Source organism: Dipodomys spectabilis, unplaced genomic scaffold (assembly GCF_019054845.1).
Source record: "Dipodomys spectabilis isolate Male_0828 unplaced genomic scaffold, ASM1905484v1 ptg000365l, whole genome shotgun sequence".
NCBI classification, from domain to species: domain Eukaryota; kingdom Metazoa; phylum Chordata; class Mammalia; order Rodentia; family Heteromyidae; genus Dipodomys; species Dipodomys spectabilis.
In genome coordinates, this window is record NW_024871042.1 from 11,254,989 (window position 1) to 11,274,960 (window position 19,972).

The following is a 19,972-nucleotide window of genomic DNA, read 5'->3' on the forward strand; positions in this document are numbered from 1 at the left end:
TATGTGTGTGTGCGCGCGTGCATGTATAATATATATATGTTATATATGTATTATATATAATATTACATATATATTATATATTATATATATTATTGTGGGGCTTGAACTCTGGGTCTAGTTGTTGTCCCCAAGCTCTTCAACTCAAGGCCAGTGCTCTACCACTTGAACCACAGAGCCACTTCCGGTTTTCTGGTGATTAATTGGAGATAAGAGTCTCAAGGATTTTCCTGCCCAGGCTGGCTTTGAACCTCAGTCCTCAGATCCCAGCCTCCTGAGTGGCTAAGATAACAGGCATAGACCACCAGCACCCAGCACCAGAGTTATATTTTTAAATCATCATAAACTATCATTCTACTATTGAATTCATTCTATGTGTTTGTCCAATATAATCCCTGGGAGCAATTGTCCTTTAGCCATTCTTACTTCTTATCTGAATTTACATCAAGTGTACATTTTCCCATTGAGCTTTCTAATATTAGCTTTCAAATCAACAGAATGACTGTCTTACATATTCTAACTGAAACTGGGGCACCAATTTTATAAAGTATTTCCCATGTCATCTGTTTCCCTGCCATTCCCCAGTCTGTAACAGCAAATTTTGGAAACTGAATCTTTTCTCTCAAAATGCAGTTCATAGTTCATCCTGCAATATAAAATCTGTAGAATTACAAGATTGCATTCTATATCCCTCAGAGTTTATTATTCTATCACCAGTTATCCAAAACACTTGTTTTATCACCTTGTATATATTATATTTAAAAGTTAGAGTACTGATTCATTGATAGTTAATCAGTATATTAAAAACTTAACAGTAAAATATAAAAGTAAAATTACACTGCCTAAATATATATACTGGTTGCTGATAGCTATTATTTAGAATCATGTAATGTGAAGCATTCAAAACAAATCAATTATGTTATTTAATAATCGTAAGTGATTATAGCAATAATTGTTGTTGTGCTGATTTCCAGTATCACCCTTCAAAGTTCCATGCTTTCTCTAGATTATCACTGTCAATTAATGATTAATAATTGTAACACTATTTCTTGATGACTTAACTGTTTTTTAACCATTTAGATATGGGCATAACAAAAGTCAACTGAAAAGAGATGGAGAATAAATTATATTTCAAAGTAATAAAAAAGAAAGCACAAAGAGATGTAGTCAAGGACACCTTGAGAGTTCTTAATCTTTGGAACAGCAGGTGGTAGTGAATGAACACAATCTTACTCAATTGGAAGAAAAGAGTATTGGATGAAATAACAAGTCCATTTGCAGAGAAAGAAAAGATCTAGGATAGTTGTGGCCTACTATTTGAAAAGTGATGTAAAAAAAAAAAAAAAACTGCTCCTAGCAAACTCATTCTTCTTATTCTTGGAATATCAATCAATATCTTTGTTTGAAATAGAATCTTTTTGTTCTAATGTTCTCCTTCCTCTGATAACCTGATATTCTGTCATTATCAGCTGTACGGAAGTGTTCTGTTTTTTATTGTTGATCAAGTTTTTATTCTCTACAAATGGGATTCTGCAATCAATTCATCATCTATTTCTTGTTGGTCTCAATTGCATTCACATGGACTTAGCTGGGCACAAGCTGTCTGGATTCTGGACTGAAATGATGGGTTTAGATAGATAACACAGTCTACCTGGATTCTGAATTGAAATAAAAGCATCCTGAACAACAAATGGAAAGTAACTAATACCCAGAGTCTTACTGTTTTTCCTGCAAGCTTTCTAAAATATGATTCTATTAATTCTTAGCACATTTTCATATTCTTGACAGATACACTCTAGATTTTATTTTACGTAGAATGCCAGACCTCTTCTCATGATTAGTCTTATTTCCCTACTCTTTTTATGTTCTTCTAAACAGACACTAATGTTCATATTTGTAAATCACAGATTATTTACTAGTATATCTTTTATTTTCAAGACACAAAATGTGTGCATTTACTTGACAGTGTCATTCTAAGCCAGGACTACACTTACTGTGGACATGTCGCATTTTTTTTAATTGTGAAAATATCGTACAGGGAGGTTTCAATTACATGAGTAAGGTAATGAGTACATTTCTTATCAAGCATTGTTGCCTCCTCCTTTGTTTCCCCTTCTCACCTCCCCCCCACCATCCCCCCCACCCTCTCCCTTTCCCCTTCCGCCACCAAAGTTGTAAAGTTCATTTTTCAACATAATATCTTGTACATCTCATTGTTGCAATGGGTCCACCTATATCCTTATTTAAACAATTGTTTTTTCCCTTCCCCTCCACAAATTATACCAACATCAAATATAGTGAAAACAGGGGTTACACCATGGAGGAAGAACATACAAAGCTACAAAGAAATCATCTTATAAATATGTTAGAAACAATAGCAAAAAAGAAAAAAAACCATCTGAGTCCTTATCTTAGGGTTCATTTTGCCTAACATCAACTTACATGTTGCATTTTTATTCCTTGGGTAACCAAGCATGCAGCATGACAAGTCTGCATCAGTTGGACTTTGAGTGTAACTTAGATGTGGATCTAAGGAAATGGTGGCCTACCTTTGATTGGAGCCTTTTAGGAAGTGGGGACATTTTTATTATTTAATCTCTCAATAATTTCTTTAGGGAGGAAGAACAAGGATAATATCATAATTGTTAAATAAATAGCAACTGATTGTTTCAGGCAATGAAGGAGACACTTGGAATTTTGTGGGTGCCATATTGACACTATTTTTGTTCCAGCTTAAATTAAAAAGTATTAATGTTTTCTCTCATTTTATGATAATAACTTTATATGTTGGCCTGGAAAGTCCATAGTATAAGATACTTAGTCAGACTCTAGATGTTTGGGGGGAGGTAAATTTAAAGGTAGAACTAACATTTAAGTTAGTAAACTTTGATAAAATAAAATTTCCTTCATAATATAGAAAGAGGGTTGCTTTTTGGTGGAAAGAGCTAAACGGAAGCAACTAGAATTGCCTATGAAATTATCTACCTAGGAAAAAATAAGTTAAAGATAGGATAATTTTCCTAGAGAAATTACAGATACTAATGCCAGTCAAAATCTTGAAAGATACACACGTGATGGTTCCTAGTATAACCTCGTTCAACTTACCTATTTAACATAAACAGAAGGGATAGAGGCTTTGAGCTCAGCACATGAACTACTGTTGAATAAGTCTCGCTTGCCTGGAATTGGCTTCTGCTGAATGTCTCATGACCCAGCAAAAGAAAATCAGCATTGATTCTCTTATTGAAATAGGCAGATATATCCAGGCACTTGTGGCTTTACACTTGCAATCCTAGATACTCAGGAAGCTAAGATCTGAGGACTGAGGTTTGAAGCTAGCCCAGGAAGAAAAGTATATGAAACTCTAACCTCCAGTTAACCACCAAAAAGTTGGAAGTAGAGCTGTGGCTCAGGTGGTAGATTTTTCAGCAATAAGCAAAAAAAAAGCTAAGGGGATAGCACCCAAGCCCCAAGTTGAAGCCCTAGTACACACACACACACACACACACACACACACACACACACACACCTCACACACATACACACATACAGAGAAGCATTTATATTTACTCTGGATACTAATATGCCTTTCCTATAGGCAAGAATTCTGTCAAATTACCATGTGTGAACTACAGAATGCTTTACCATAATCATAATATCCCGTGTGATTTGCTTATGATCAAGGAACTCATTTCAAAACAAATGAAATGCAGCTATGGTCCCTCAGTATAAAATCCATTATTGCTCATAGGTCTTCTGTCATTCTGAAAGAGTAGACTGGATAGAAGAGTGGAAAGGCTTTGAAAAGTTTCAGTTACAGTGGTGACTTGGTGGAAATGTCCAGCAGGATCAAAGTTCTCTAGGAGTTTGTAGATGTTCTGAATGAGCAATTTTCCTCCCTAATAGGAATTCATATTCTTGTGTTCAAGGGTAGAAATTTGAGTAATACCATTTTATTACCCTTTGTGATTCACTAGAAAACTATTCCATCCCCACCATTCCTTAGACTAAAAAGAACAGTGATTTTTATCAGGTTAAAATTTAAAGCTACTTCACCACTTTGTGTGTCTCATGCATTTGAATCAACAGAAAATGGAATTAGTGTTGGTAAGGGCTTACTGATACCAGCCACTAAAGGGTATTGAATGGAAATACAGAAGAGTTATATCTAGAATACAGAAGCTTATGACCTGTGATTAAAGCTAATGGAAAAACTACAGTCACTCAGTTTAGGGAGAACTAGTGGGCCGAGACACTTAGGAGATCAAGGTTTGGCTCATTCTAGCAGCTGGGGTTACAACTACTTGAAGATATCAAAAGCCAAAGGAATATTTAAAGCCAAAGGAATATTGAATGGATAGTAGAAGGTAGTTACAAATGCCAGTGAAGTAGGACCATGTTACCTGTTAGAGATGAGACACTGATCTTCATCACTGTCCACGAGTATTTCTTCCAGATGAGACACTGATCTTCATCACTGTCCACGAGTATTTCTTCCTTATTCTCTTATGAACATATAGGGGTATGTGTCATTGCAATGGTCTCTGTTTTCTTCTTTTGCTTATCCCATTATCATACTACAGAAGACACAATGCCTTTATTTATACTAGTTTTCAAGTTACTATGGATATCATAAACAGAATCCATCCCCTCCTGGCAAAGGTTAGTGCTTTTGTAGTTGTATGCAGATGGATTCTTTTGGAAGCATAATCTTCATATTGGCTTTATTCAGGGATTAAGTATGGTTTACAAAGATGACTATAAGTGTTCTGGTGACAGGAAACTGACTTTTAATATTGTTAATTTTGTGTGTCAATTTGGCTAGGCTATAGTGCTCAGATATTATGTCAAATGTGTGCTGGTAATGTGCTAAAGGGTTTCTTAGGTGAGATTAATGTTTAAATTAGTAGGTTAAGTAAAGATTATGCTCTTGTTGTAAGTGGGTCTCAGCAAGTTTGATGATTTCTTCATCAAATAGGTTGAAGGGAGACACTGAGAAGAAAGACACAAGAAATGGCAAGTAAGCAAGCCTGATAATCTGCTCTTGAGCTATAATATCAGTTCTTCTCTGAATCTCCAGCCTAATGGTTTACCCTGCAAATTCTGGACTTGATAGTCTCCACAAACATGTGAGTCGTTTTTTCTTTTCTTCTCTTCTCTTTGCTTTTCTGTTTTCTTTACTTTTTTATTTTTTTGGTCTTAGGGCTTGAACATGAGGACTTGGCAGTATCCTTGAGCAATTTTTACTCAAGACTAGTGTTCTACCACTTTCAGCCACACTGCCACTTCCAGTTTTCTGGTGGTAATTGGACACAAGAGTGTCATGGACTTTCCTGCTGGGCTGGTTTTTATCTGCAATTCTCTTATCTTAGACTCCTGAGTAGCTGGTATTACAGGTGTGAGCCACTGGTACCCAGCTAGCTGATTTTGTTGCTGTTGTTGTTGTTATGCTTTTGATTTTTAATTGAATTTTATTGTTGAGGTAATATACAAAGGGGTTACAGTTACATACGTAAGGTAGAGAATACATTTCTTGTGGAACATTGTTACCCCTTCCTTGTTTTTCTCCCACTTCCCCTCCCCCAGTACCCCATAAGTTGTGAAGATCAATACCGGCATATTGTTTTGTAAGTATTACTGTTACATTGGTTCACTCTTTGTCCTTTGTCTCATCATTTTGTTGTTCCTCTTCTCTTCCCTAATTCACATAAATGTATATAAAAGACACAGTGTACCAAAGTCAAATACAGTGACAACAGGGGATAAACTAAAAGAGGAAAAAAGAAGAAAAAAGAAAACCACACAGTTTATTGAAAACAACAACAAAGAAAAACCTTTTGTTTCCATATCTTAACATCTATTTCTTTCTCATTCATAACACAGACACATTGATACATACACACACGAGTTCTGTTTTTCTGAAAACTCTCAACTATGACACACAGCCTACATATTTTTATATATAATTGCTTAACCTCTTTCCACTAATACATATGCAATACCTCGGTACAGAGTTTTATATCCTTTCTTGAATGTTGTAAATAGAAATTGGAATGGTGCACAGCACATAGTTCAGCCTCAATAAATATCTATTCAATGAATGTATTTGTCTAACCCCATGATCCCCAAGACCCCAGCAGACCCAAGCTGGAGTGAATGACATGAGCATGCTGAATGTTGTATGAATGATATTGATGGTTTTCATGTTTCTTTCAATTGGATTCCTTCCTTAGCATTCCCCAAACAAAAGTTTACCCTCAGTATTTTTGTATGAATATCTTAAGACAGACCTCAGTGCGATTCTCATCTCATGCAGAAAGTCATGTGTACATTATTGTAAGGAACTTCATTAATATCCTGAATGTTTGCATGACAATGAGCAAAAGATCAAGAGCTAGAGAAATGAGAAACTGCGTCACATTAATGTAGTTTAACAGACAATTAACATTCCTACAACAAAGCTTTATATTCAATATCCCAGCTGGTACTGCATGGCACAAAACAAACACAGCAATATTACATTCATAATAGCAGCATTTCCTGTGTCAGAAGTCAGTGTAACACTTGCTGGCCTATCTGGAACTCTTCTTATGAAGGTTGTATTTATTCTGCCTGTTGAGATGAAAGCCGCAATAATAAAACTGTCATGGAGGAGAAAATTGTTCTCTCTGAGACTATATTATAAAGCAGTGCTGAGTGAAGTAATCCTTGTCCTTTCCTCAATCATTGTAGATACCCTCTTCAGGTCACAGCAGAGCACTTGCCAGCATCTCTGAGAGTATCTGAACCAAATTGGTTAAACTTGATACACAAAGTTGGAATTCCAGGTGATGAGAAATTACATCCCTAGGGGACGGCAATTAGTCTTAGTGTTAGTTGTAACAATGCTAACCATGACAAGGACAATCCAGCACTTATTCAGGATTATCATTCAGGATTACTGGTATAGTCTATTCAAGCCAGTGAGTATGTTGTTGGATTTTCCTGTAGTACCTGACAATCTTTACTCTTGGTGGTAGTTATTATCAAAACTGAATCAGTAATAAGGAAGTGAAATACCACAAGTACTCACATGTGGAATGTATGGTGCATTTAAACTCTTCAATACTTGTGAGAACATTGAAATTTTGAAATTTCTGTCAGATTTGACAATATGCAGAATTGATTACATATAGAATTGGTTATTTTGTGACACTACTCTAATGTTTCCACATAGGCATGCATTTTGGATGGATCAATGTTCTGAAGGTCAAATAGTATCACTATGGAAAGGTCATATTTATCAGAACATATGAGTTATTGTAAATTCAGAGTCTAATAAGCAAGTATATATATATTCATATATATGTACATATTTCTATGTGTGTGTATATATATATATACCATATTTTGCCCTACCAAATATCCTTATAACACCATATATATCTATGCTATTTTCAAAAGTGTAGTATTTTCACAAACTTAAAAAGATATATAGGACTTATGCGATTACATATTAAAGATTTTAGGAGTAGGACAGTGTTTCCTGAAGTCAATTGTATAGACACCAGGGCCGAATAAAATGACTTGACATCCAAAATGTATATGCTTTATATTTTTGTAAAGTAAGTTCAGCTCAGTTTCTGGTGCTCGGGAGCCCTTCATCCATGTGACTGTTTGCTTAAGTGTTCAGTGAGTATTAAAATAGAAAAGATATATAGGGAAGTTGATAGGGATTTGTTAAATAAAAACTATCAAATCATCAAATTGGTATAATATGTGTTGCTTATTGTTTGAGAAAGATGACATTTGAAAACATTGAGATAAAGAGGAAGTAGATGAGTGTCATTTCCTTAAAAATATAATCATAATTAGGTGTAAATAAGATGGGTAACTTTTTTCAATTTACCAAGTGTCTCTTAGAACTTGCAAAGATTTCCTTCTTCTCTTAAGAATATATGAAAAATGTTTATGTTAATATTTTAGTAATATCATTCTGCCTTAGAATTTCAAAAACCTCTGCTCTTAAGATATAAGATCAGAGGATTGACACTGTAAGAACCATTTAATGCCTGTCTTGGAACCACAGAATTCAAAGTTTAAACACAAACACACATATGCACACACACACAATTTTCTTCTTTCACAAAAGAAAATTTAATGAAAAAAATTTGAAAAAAGAAAACATAACCTTTACAATGTCTGTATTGAAAAAGATGAGAGATTAGATGACAGATATTTAACTACCACTTGAAATTATTGTAAATATTCCTCATTAAGAAATCTTATCAAATTCCTGGTAAGAATGAGCCAATTTCCACTGTCCTTCATTAAAAAAATCTAGTCCATAATTTTTCAATCAAATACAAGGAACCAACGAAGAACTATCCCCTCCCCAAGATCCTCAACATGTAATCTAACAAAAACTGTGCAGCTTGCGTCAAAAACAGTATTACTCCAAAACTGTGATGAATTTATTGATTATCACCTAAAACTTTGACCTGCTAGCTGGATTAAATTTTAGTTATAAATACAGTTCCTCTTCTGAGTGAGAGTGTTCCTTGCTATGATGTGAACAGATGAATCCAAAAAAACACATGGGGACATAACCCAAGGCTTCTCTCAATTATTGGTTGTCAGAAGGTAGCTTGATTTGAATTCAATATTTCAGATGTTAGAGCCTAAAAGGTGAGTTGGTACATGGACTATTATAATGGTAAGGTATGGAAAATATATATTAAACATATATTATACATGGGTAAGTTGTAGTTATCTATGGCAATAGTATGAATCAGGATGGAATACAAGACAGTAAGCCAAGAGACAACAAAGCCAACTGATGTTGAATTGATTGAATTGGCCAAAAGATGAATCAAACGTCAGAGATCCAGAACATTCATACAATTGCAGGAACATTCTTGCAATTGGATAGAATTTATAGGAAATTCTATCTACCAAAAAAGACTTAGGCAAGTGAAAAAGACATGAACAGGAGACAATCGGATCAATGGGAATTACAGGCTTGTTTGGAGAATATTGTATATTATACCCAGAGAGAAGAGGAATTTCAAAAAGTGAAAGATAAAAATAGATTTTTCTGGACCTAATGAGAAATTTTGAGGAGGAGCGAGGAATAAGTCAAAAAGATAGGAAAGTTTGGACAGAGGTGACAGCTAATAAATTTCACTGAAGGACCTAAGACTGACAAGTGTTCGGGGATAACAATAATGTTCCCAAATGATTTAGTCTTGAAATAATTCTACTGAAAAGGGACTTCAGGCTGCAGCTAATGTTGCTGAATGGAGATATGTTCCCTTTGAATGGAGTAAGAAAATGGCTCTCTGTACACGTTAGAAACAGCAACAGCCTGTACTGGGAGAAAGGTATACACTGGAAAGTCCCGTTCATTCTCATTTTCTCCACTCTCTCTCCCTCCCTCCCTCCTCTCCCCCCTCTCTTTTTCCTCCCCCCCCAGCCCCCCCACAAGATTTCTTCAGGGACTGAGGGCCAAAAGTCACATCGGTTTCCACATCTCCACCAGAGACTTCCGGATTATATTAAATACTATTCATTTTCCAAGCCATAAAGCACACAGGTCTTTCTTGATCTCAGATACTTCATGCTTTGGAGAATTAAATGAAGGCATTGTAAATTCCACTTAATGCTCGAAGATTATCTGTATTTACTCCTGTCATTAGACTGGAAAATCTTGCAAGATGCTTTCCCTGAAGATCATTAGATATCTTTGGTTGTATTTTTTTTTCGACATTCAGTGATTTCTCAATTTTTACTAAAGCTTTTGTGTAAAGTTTTCTGCTAGACATTTTCTACTGTGATAATTTTGTTTAGTCCCTTATACTAACCCTCTCAGGTATAATTTATAATGTCCACTCATGAATGGAAGAAAAAGGATCAGAGATAACTTATTACCTTTACTTGTTCTCTGGCCAATGTCCTCAGAATGATTAGAAAATACTTTCCCCTAATCTACTTTTCATCTATTGATGTCTCTTGACTAGCCACCATGCTCCAAGCACCATGAGAAGTGCTTACACAAAAGAAAGCCATGAAACCCCTCTGAGTGAGGAATACGCCCAAATGAGTTAAACACGTTCTCAGTGAGATTAAATTAAATGAAGAATAAACGAAACAAACAAAAAGACATAAGATGCTGTAAAGAATAACCATTTGCATAAGTGGAAATAAGCTCTCAGATGTGTGACACTGGAACCGAAGAAGTAGAATGAATGAATGAAGTCCACTCAGAAGGAGAAGAATAGGTCACTATCCGTGGTGTGTATCTGTGAAAAACAGGCAAAGAATATCCATGCCTACATGAGTGGCTGGAAATCAGACAAAGAGAAGTAAGGAGACTGGAAGAGAGGTGGCTAGAAGTCTGAAAATGAAGGGCCTTTAAGCACAGTAAGGCCAATGGATTTCATTCTGATTAGGAGCCATGGCAGGGTATGCTCCAAGGGTGAAGTGACAGCTTTGATTTCAGACAGTCTTTTCTGGTTGCTCTGAGGAGAACTGAATGAAGTGGGTAGAAGAAGCAGTTGTAGCTTAACAGGAGCAGTGCTCAGGAGAAAAGAAAGCCTGGGCCAGGCTCAAACTGGAGAAGGCAGTGATATCTATAAATACTGCAAAGTGAGGGCAGAAATGCCAATCTAATGGAGGCATCGAATTCCATTGTGTATATATACCACATTTTCTTGATCCATTCATCTTCCATTGTGTATATATACCACATTTTCTTGATCCATTCATCTACTGAGGGGCATCTGGGTTGGTTCCTATCTTAGCTATAGTAAATAGTGCTGTAATAAACATAGTCATGCTGATAGATTTAGTGTGGTCTTGTTTATAAACATTTGGGTAAATGCCCAAAAGTGGGATTGCTGGGTCATAGGGGAGCTCTATGTGGAGTCCTTTGAGGAACCTCCATACTACTTTCCAAAGTGGTTGAACAAATTTACACTCCCACCAACAATGCAGTAAGGTTCCCTTCTGTCCACATCCCCTCCAGCATCTGTTGTTATTAGAGTTTTTGATTTTAGCCATTCTAACTGGGGTGAGGTGTATCTCAATGTTGTTTTGATTTGCATTTCTTTTATGGCTAGGGAGGTTGAGCATTTCTTCATGTGTCTATTGAATGACATTGCCCCATTTGTTAGGAAGTGGAAAGATTTGGAAAAAAATCATATTAAGTGAAGTAAGCCAAGCCCAAAGAAACATAGGTCCCATGGTTTCCCTTATTTGCAATATCTAGCATATGTCTGAGTCAAGCAGAAAAGGTCAGATAAGATGATGTTAAGGAAATGAACCCTAAGATATGTATTCAAATGTTTTTTTTTCTTTCATGCGATTGTTTCTAACACATTTATAAGATTATTTCTTTGTTGCTTTGTATGTCCCTCCCCCACGGTATAACCCCTGCTTTCACTGTATTTGATGTCAGTATAATTTGTGGAGGGGAAGGGGAAAAACAAATCGTTTAAATAGGGATACAGGTGGACCCATTGCAACAATGAGATGTACAAGTCGTTATGTCAAAAACAAACTTTATAACTTTGGTACGGGGGCGAGGGGGGAGGGGAGCGGGGGAGGGGACTGGGAGGACTGGGTGGGGGGGTGCAGGGGGGGGGGAGGGGGGGAGGATGGGAAGGGATGGGAAGGGGAAACAAAGGAGGAGGCTACAATGCTTGATAAGAAATGTACTCATTATCTTGCCATGTAATTGTAACCCCTCTGTACAGTATTTTCACAATAAAAAAAATAACAAAAAAAAATTGGAGAAGCAAAATAAAAAAAAAGAAATGCCAATCTAGATTAGAAGTGAGAGGGAAGGTGAGCAGGCAAAGAGATCCCCTAGGTTTATTTAGTTTTGTTCTCACACACATATTAAAGACCATGACTGCATTTCCTCAATCCTCCTCTCAAAACCAATGAGAGATTTCCTCAGACAAGAAAACAATAAATAGTAGAATACTCATATAAGGACATATTTTGGTATGTTTTTTTTCTTTTTGCTTTCTCCAAAGTATATCAACAAGATGGAACAAACTCTGGCACATAACAAAGCATGTATGGTTTCCCAGTGACAAAAAATAGTGACAGAATGTGTTATTACAAGTAGGAAAAAATTGAGGGAAGGGGTAACAAGTTTGACAAGAAATGTACTCCTTACTGTACTTATGTAACTGTAACCCCTCTATACATCACCTTGACAATAAAAATAAATTTAAAAAATGTACTAGTACATGACTTTCCTGTAAATGAATACAAAACTACAAGAATAGAAAACATTCCAATTTCTGCCAGATTGGTAATGGAGAAGGGTTGATAAGGAGACATAGGCATTTAGGATGTGAGTGATGAAATTTTTTCTGTACCTTGATTTTTATACACCATGATTACATGGTGGTCACAGGTCCATTCACACAATCAACCGCATAGAATGCTACATCATGACAAGTGGGCCTTTTTCTTGATAATTATATTTTTAAATGCTAATCTATTGTTAAGTAAGCCAGGCCCAAAGAAACATAGGTACCATGGTTTCCCTTATTTGCAATAACTAGTACATGAGTAGGATAAACAGAAAAGGCCAAAAGCTATGTACCTATGACCATATAAGATGATGTTAAACTAAATGAACCCTGAGATAGGGATACAAATATCTTTTTTCTTTCTTGCTATTGTTTCTAACATATTTATAATGTACCATGTGAGTTTTTTGTTGCTTTGTATGTTCCTCCCCCACGATATAACCCCTGTTTTCACTGTATTTGATGTCGGTGCCCTGCATCTTGTATATATACTTCTCTAATTCAGGGAGGGGAAGGGAAAAAACAAAATGCTTAAATAAGGATACAGGTTCACCCGTTGTAACAATGAGATGTACAAAACACTATGTTGAAAACAAACTTTACAACTTCGGTTACAACTTCGGCGAGGGAGGGTAGTTGTGGAGGTAGGAGGGAAGGGATGGTAGGGGAAAACAATGGAGGCAACAATGTTCAATAGGAAATGTACTCATTACCTTGCTCATGTAGCTGTTACCCCTCTGTACAACATTTTTACAATTAAAAACTTACCAAAAAAAAAAGGAATAGGGAAACAAGAAAGAGCAAGAAAAGAATGAGTTTGATGAGAGGATATTGTGTGTCTGTATGGAAATACCAGAAAGAAATCCTTTGGTACAATTGATATGTTAATAAAAATAAATTCTTAGAAATTACTTATAAATGAAGAAGCATCATGCCTAAAAGTTACTCTCATATAATTCCAAACAAGTGAGCTGAGAATGTCAATCAATGATGGAAAGTATTGCTTATATTCAGAAGGCATTGACTTTGAATGTCAGTGTTAAAAAGCCACAAAAATCAGCTGGGTGCTGGTGGCTGAGGCCTGTAATCCCAACTACTCAGGAGGCTGAGATTTGAGGATCATAGTTTGAGGGGAGTTCAATACCCTGATCTCCAATTAAACAGCAAAAAGCCAGATATGAAACTGTCGCTGAAGTGGTAAAGCACTAACCTTCAGTAAAAAAGCTATGGGACAGCACCAAGTACTGGGTGCAAGTCCCCAGTTCTGATACAAAAAAAAGCCCTGAAATCAGACTCTCTCTCTCTCTCTTTCTCTTTATATACATATATATATAATATGCTATATAATGTATATATTATAGTATATGTACTATATAGTATATGTAACATGCTTTTGTTATTAAATGTAGTAACATATGTATAGTACATATGTATGTTACATATACAACATATACATACACATGAAAGTTCTTCCCTCAGAGGTATTTTAGGAATAAAAGAAAATGTACAAGCTAAGTACATTAGAGAAGCTCAGCACGTGTTAGCTATTTATGAAATGTTAACAGAGAAAAAAACTATAGATATAAAAATCACTCATTGTAGGCTTAACATCTGAACAGATGATAAACACATATAAATTATATAGAGATAAATAATGAATATGTGTTTAAATATCTATAGGAAAATGTATAGGAAATTATAAAAGAATTTGTGCAGAAGACAATCCCTATGATATTCTCTTTGGATTATTTTTATAGTCATTTATGCTTGTAAATTTTATGTAATAATTGCAAATGACTATTACTATAAATGAATTTATCATATTCATTTTATAAATGCTGGTCAAGATCTACTCATTTTGATTTCATGCCGTAATAGTGCATTATGAGTCAGTTTTCAACTTTCCATCTGTCATCTAAGCCCTTTTACAAATTCCAACTGGGCAGACACTAAGCATTTGCAAAAATGAAAGTCCCCAAAGACAGAAAACTAGCCAAACCAATGCCACTCAATTTCAATCCTGCTTAATTATTAGCAGTCCTTCCTTATGAACACAATTGCCCCTCTTCCAACGGTATTCCATGGTTGGTAATGATTCTATTTCCTCATGTTTCCAACAACAAATTACATTCTTTTCATAGGCCAGCCCTTCCCCTTATGAATGTAAAACATATGCTATGCTTGCCTATGTCTTCTCTTTCTTTTTTTTTTTTTTTCTGTTTTCTCTTTCTTAAAAGAAATAGTTCTAGGACTATCTAACTTGCTCTAGGTGTCTTAATAAGGCTACTCATATCTTTAGGAAGCTCTGATGGCAGCACCTTCATCCAGATGAATTTAAAAGATGAAATCTTCCAGAATATAATAATGAGTCAAACAAGTGACACAGATAAAGTCAGGAGAGTATGGGGATTTGTATGTGGTGGAATATAAATATAAAAATGCAACTTTTCTAACAGAGTTAATTGAACCTCACTGGCAAGATACAATTTCTAGGAAGTGTAAACATTTCTCTCCCACATAAATTTAAAAGTATTGTTCATTTGGAGTAATTTCATCTTAGGTCATATTACCTTACACTATTTAAAAATAGCTCTCAAGGTTTAGTTGCGTCCTTCCATATCTTTGGTTCTTAACTGTTTTGTTGAAACTAGACTCTAAAAAATTAATTGTGATCACTTAATCAGTACATCCCTTTCTCACCTTATTTGGCATTATATATTAGATATGATTTTCCAAGATACATTTTTACAAAATGTGCTATGCTCTCGCTGTTTTACTTTGATTTTGGTTATATATTTTAAATCCTGTCTCATGTTCATCTTCTTGGGTATCAATTGCTGCAAATCACATGATAAAAATGACCTGTAAATAATGTCTTAATAACATTTCTTATAGAAATTATTTATGTAAAGTTATTACAAAACAACTTCCAACTCAATTATTATACAACCTGTTTCTATTTCCATAGTTTTTGTGGAATAAAGGTCAATGTCCAATAATATCATAACACATTTTATTATGAAAATACAGACAGAGAAACCTTGCATCTTTCCAATATGCCAATATGCCTAACATTTTGGTTTATATTTACAAGGGTTTTCTTTGTGATACTTTTGGTTACAGCTGCAGAACAATACCTTGTAGTTTACTGAAGTCCTTAGGGATATCTTTTAATAAGTTTTTTTTATTGTGAAAATACCAGAGGGGTTACAATTACATGAGCAAGGTAATGAGTACATTTATTTTTTTTTGTGAAAATACCGTACAGAGGGGTTACAATTATATGCACAAGGTAATGAGTACATTTCTTATCAAGCATTGTTGCCTCCTCTTTTGTTTCCCCTTACCATCCCTGCCCTCCCATCTCCCCATCCCTCCTTTCCTCCCCTGCAAATTTGTAAAGTTCGTTTTTTGACATAATATCTTGTACATCTCATTGTTTCAATGGGTCAACCTGTATTCTTATTTAAACAATTTTTTCCCTTCCCCTCCACAAATTATACCAACATCAAATACAGTGAAAACAAGGGTTATACCATGGGGAGGGACATACGAAGCAACAAAGAAATCATCTTATAAATACGTTAGATAAGTTGATGTTAGGCGAAATGAACCCCTAGGTAAGGACTCAAATAGGGTTTCTTTCTTGCTATTGTTTCTATGAAAGTCTTTCTCAGTTAGTTTCATTGGAAACAAGGAGAAACCAAAAGCAATTAGAGATTTCTTACCAAAAAATGGAATTCTCTATTTGGTTGGATAGGACTGATCCCTAATCTCTGAAGAATGCTGTCAGTAGAGTCCTCTGAGAAGTGACTTAAGAAGATACAAGTGCAATGTGGGCCAGATCATTGATGAATCAGCAATCAGAGGGTTTAAGGAAAGTAAGATTTCAGAGGGATGAGTCTGATCTGAGGTATATTGTATAAATATTTGGGCATGCCAAAATATATCCCCCTTGTACAACTAACTGGTGCTAATGAAAATATGAAATAAAACAAATTTAATAAAAAGAAAAGGAAGACTTCAGATATAAAAACAAAACATGGTATGACCAGGTAGGATGCTAGAGTTAAAATGGAGGGAAGGAACTAACTGCTGCTGTCTAAAGCCTGCTTACCAAAATGATTGCAGAGATTTTTAAAGGTGCAGAGAGTATTTTCAATAAGCAACCTAGGTGAGAATTCAAATTTTATTTGTAGAGCAATGGACAAAACAATTGAATTGAGATGAAACTCTCAAAATAGGACAAAAATAGTAAAAGCAAATATAGTAAAACAAAACTACAAAAATTGAGTTGAAATTGAGTTGCGCTCCTAAACTGGAAGACAATATCTAAGTGATATACAGATTCAAGTATAACTATAATAAAAAATGACAAATCATCCAAACAAAAACACACAAACCGTTTGGTTAAACATTTTTTATTATTAATTTTATTTATTTTTATTTTTTTTTGTTTTTTTTTTAATTTTATTTTATTTTATTTGAGAACATACTGTACAGAGGGGTTACAATTACATGGGCAGGATAATGCATACATTTCTTACCAAGCATTGCAGCCTCCTCCTTTGTTTACCCTTCACCTCCCTTCCCACCCTTCTCCCTCCCCCCCACCCAATCAAACCCCCCCTAACCCCCCCCACTCCGACATTGTAAAGCTGGTTTTGACATGACATTTTGTACTTCTCATTGTTGCAACAGGTCCACCTGAATCCTTAAACGACTTGTTTGTCCCCGTCTCCTCCACATGTTGTACTGACATCAAATATAGTGAAAGCGGGGGTTACACTGTGGGGGAGGGACATACAAAGCAACAAAGAAATAATCTTATAAATTCGTTAGAAACACATGCATGAAAGAAACAAAAACATTAAAATACATATTTGAGGGTTCATTTTCCTAACATCACATTATCTGACTTTTTCCGCTTGACTCATACCTATACTAGATATTGCAAATAAGGGAAACCATGGGACCTATGTTTCTTTGGGCCTGGCTTACTTCACTTAATATAATTTTTTCCAAGCCTTTCCATTTCCTAACAAAGGGGCAATGTCATTCTTTCTGATGGAGGCATAGAATTCCATTGTGTATATATACCACATTTTCTTGATCCATTCATCTACTGAGGGGCATCTGGGTTGGTTCCATATCTTAGCTATGGTAAATAATGCTGTAATAAACATAGTTGTGCTGGTAGCTTTAGTGTGGTCTTTTTTGTAAACATTAGGGTAAATGCCCAAAAGTGGGATTGCTGGGTCATAGGGGAGTTCTATGTGAAGTCTTTTGAGGAACCTCCATACTGCTTTCCAAAGTGGTTGAACAAGTGGTTAAACATTTTTTAAAGGCTATAAGAATGTTTCCATAAGCACACCGAAATCTGTTTAAAATCACTCAGTCATTAAGGAAACACAAATCAAAACCTTAACAAGTAATCTGATATATATCCAATATGATGATTGTCCTTGATTTACACAAACTATGTAAGTTTACTTCCTGGCTGAATATTTATATTATGAAAGAATAATAAAACATGGGAAAGGTACAAAAATACAATGGATTTGTATATATTTTTAAGTTCTTCAATCTTGGAGAGAATATTATATTTTTATATGAAATTTTTTCACATGACACATTTGTTTATTTATAGGCATTTATGAGTTATCTCCTATTTGGTCATGCTGCACAATTCTTGTTATACGCTGATGGAATTGCTTTGTTGTTCTGAGACTCACCCTTTGAGACACACTAGGCTGGTCTTTACCTGATATGTCACCAACACCTACCCTAACCCCTTTCCTTAATCACTTCTTCAACAGACTTTCCTTGACTTTCCAGATTCTTGACCAAAGTCAGGAAAACAAATCTGTATTTCCAGCCCTAGGGACTGTGAATGAAGATCCTATTTCCAAGTCATGTCAACAAATTACACAGGTTATTTCTAAACCTGCAAAAGAATCTGCCTTTTATTTTTGTGAAGTAACCGTAATAAGAGATCAAAAGGTAGAGAAAACAAAAGCTTTTTAAAAAAGCTAAACCTGTTATATTCACCAGAAGGAGAATGACCACTAACCCACATAAGGAATTTGTTTTTCATGACCACAGAATTCAGGAGAAGTTTCAGAGAATTCCAACAGATCAAAGAAAGTTGAGCAAAGTGGCAATTTTCAAAAAAATATTCTTCCGTGCAATGAATATTTCTTTGGTACAAATTTAATTTGGTGGTTGATCACAAATTCCTTCTTCTTTTCATCTTCACCCCTAACCAGTATTACATTTAGTGCCCAGCACCTTAGCAAGGATAACTTACAGAATATAACACAGTTATATAATGCCAGCGTTCATTTGTGTCTTGGACATCTCCTCCTTCCTGTCTTTTCAAAGTTACTATTCTCCCCATTCATGCAACTGTGCATCTCCACCACAGGTATACTACCTTCAAACAAAGTCCACCATTTCTTTTCTATTGTATCCACCAAAATATCTTTCCATTATCATGTGACTTATTTTTTTTCTTTACTTTTTTGCTGGTTCTGGCACTGTCCCTGAGCTTCTATTGCTCAAGGCTACTACTTCACTACGTGAACCACAGGGTCATTTCCAGTTTTTCCAAGTAGTTTATTGGAGGTAAGAGTTCACAGACTTTCCTGCCTGGACTGACTTTGATCCATGCTCCTCAAATCTCAGCCTCCTGAATAGCTATGTTTACAAGTGTGAGTCACCTGTGCCCAGCTTAGCATATGAATTCTTTAATAGCAAGCACTGAGGGACAGTTTCAACTTTGCCATTAGAGTCCAAGCCAACAGTTTTGTTAGAAAGGTAAGTACACTGAAAGATGTTTTTTGTTTTGCCTGTTTTCCTTCTTTCCTTCCTTCCTTCTGTCAGTTGTGGGGCTTGAATTCTGGGCTTGGGTGCTGTCCCTGTGCTCTTCAGCTCAAAGCGAGTACTCTCTACTTGAGCCACAGGGCCACTTCTGGTTTTCTAGTGGTTTATTGGAGAAAGAGTCTCAAGGACTTTCCTTCCCAGGCTGACTTTGAACAGCAATCCTCAGATCTCAGCCTCCTGAATAGCTAGGATTACAGGAGTGAGCCACCAGTGCCAGGCTGTTGTGTTTTTCATCAAGACTATAACAACAACAACAACAAGAAACAGAAAAGAACGAAAGTCTGTTTGTGCTCACATGTCTGAGGATATGTCTTAATGCTTCTGTTTCCTTCAATCCTGGGACAGCGCTGCAAATCAGCTTCTCTCATAGGTGGATGGAGCTGAAGATAATTTGCACCTTTTTATTAAAAGACTGCTTCAAGAAACTATCAGAATTATGTCATTTGAAATAAACCTTTGCAAATATACCTTAAATATAGGAAATGGTGTAACAAGAATAAGAGGAGATGGCATATAAATTAAATGGGAATGAAGAAACTGATTTTTACAAAGAAAGCAGGCAGATAAGCAGATATGATGACAAAGGAAAACCATCTACATTCCATCCAATCTGACAGGCCTGGTTCTGAGCCTGTAGCACCTTCTCCTGATTATAACATTAGACAAAGAAAACAAGTCTTAGAAGAAGAGCTGAGACTCTAACTCTGACCCATGTATTCTGGAAGCAACTGGAGGCTGAGCTGAACTCATACATGAAAAGGTTTTATACACTATAGTTGAAG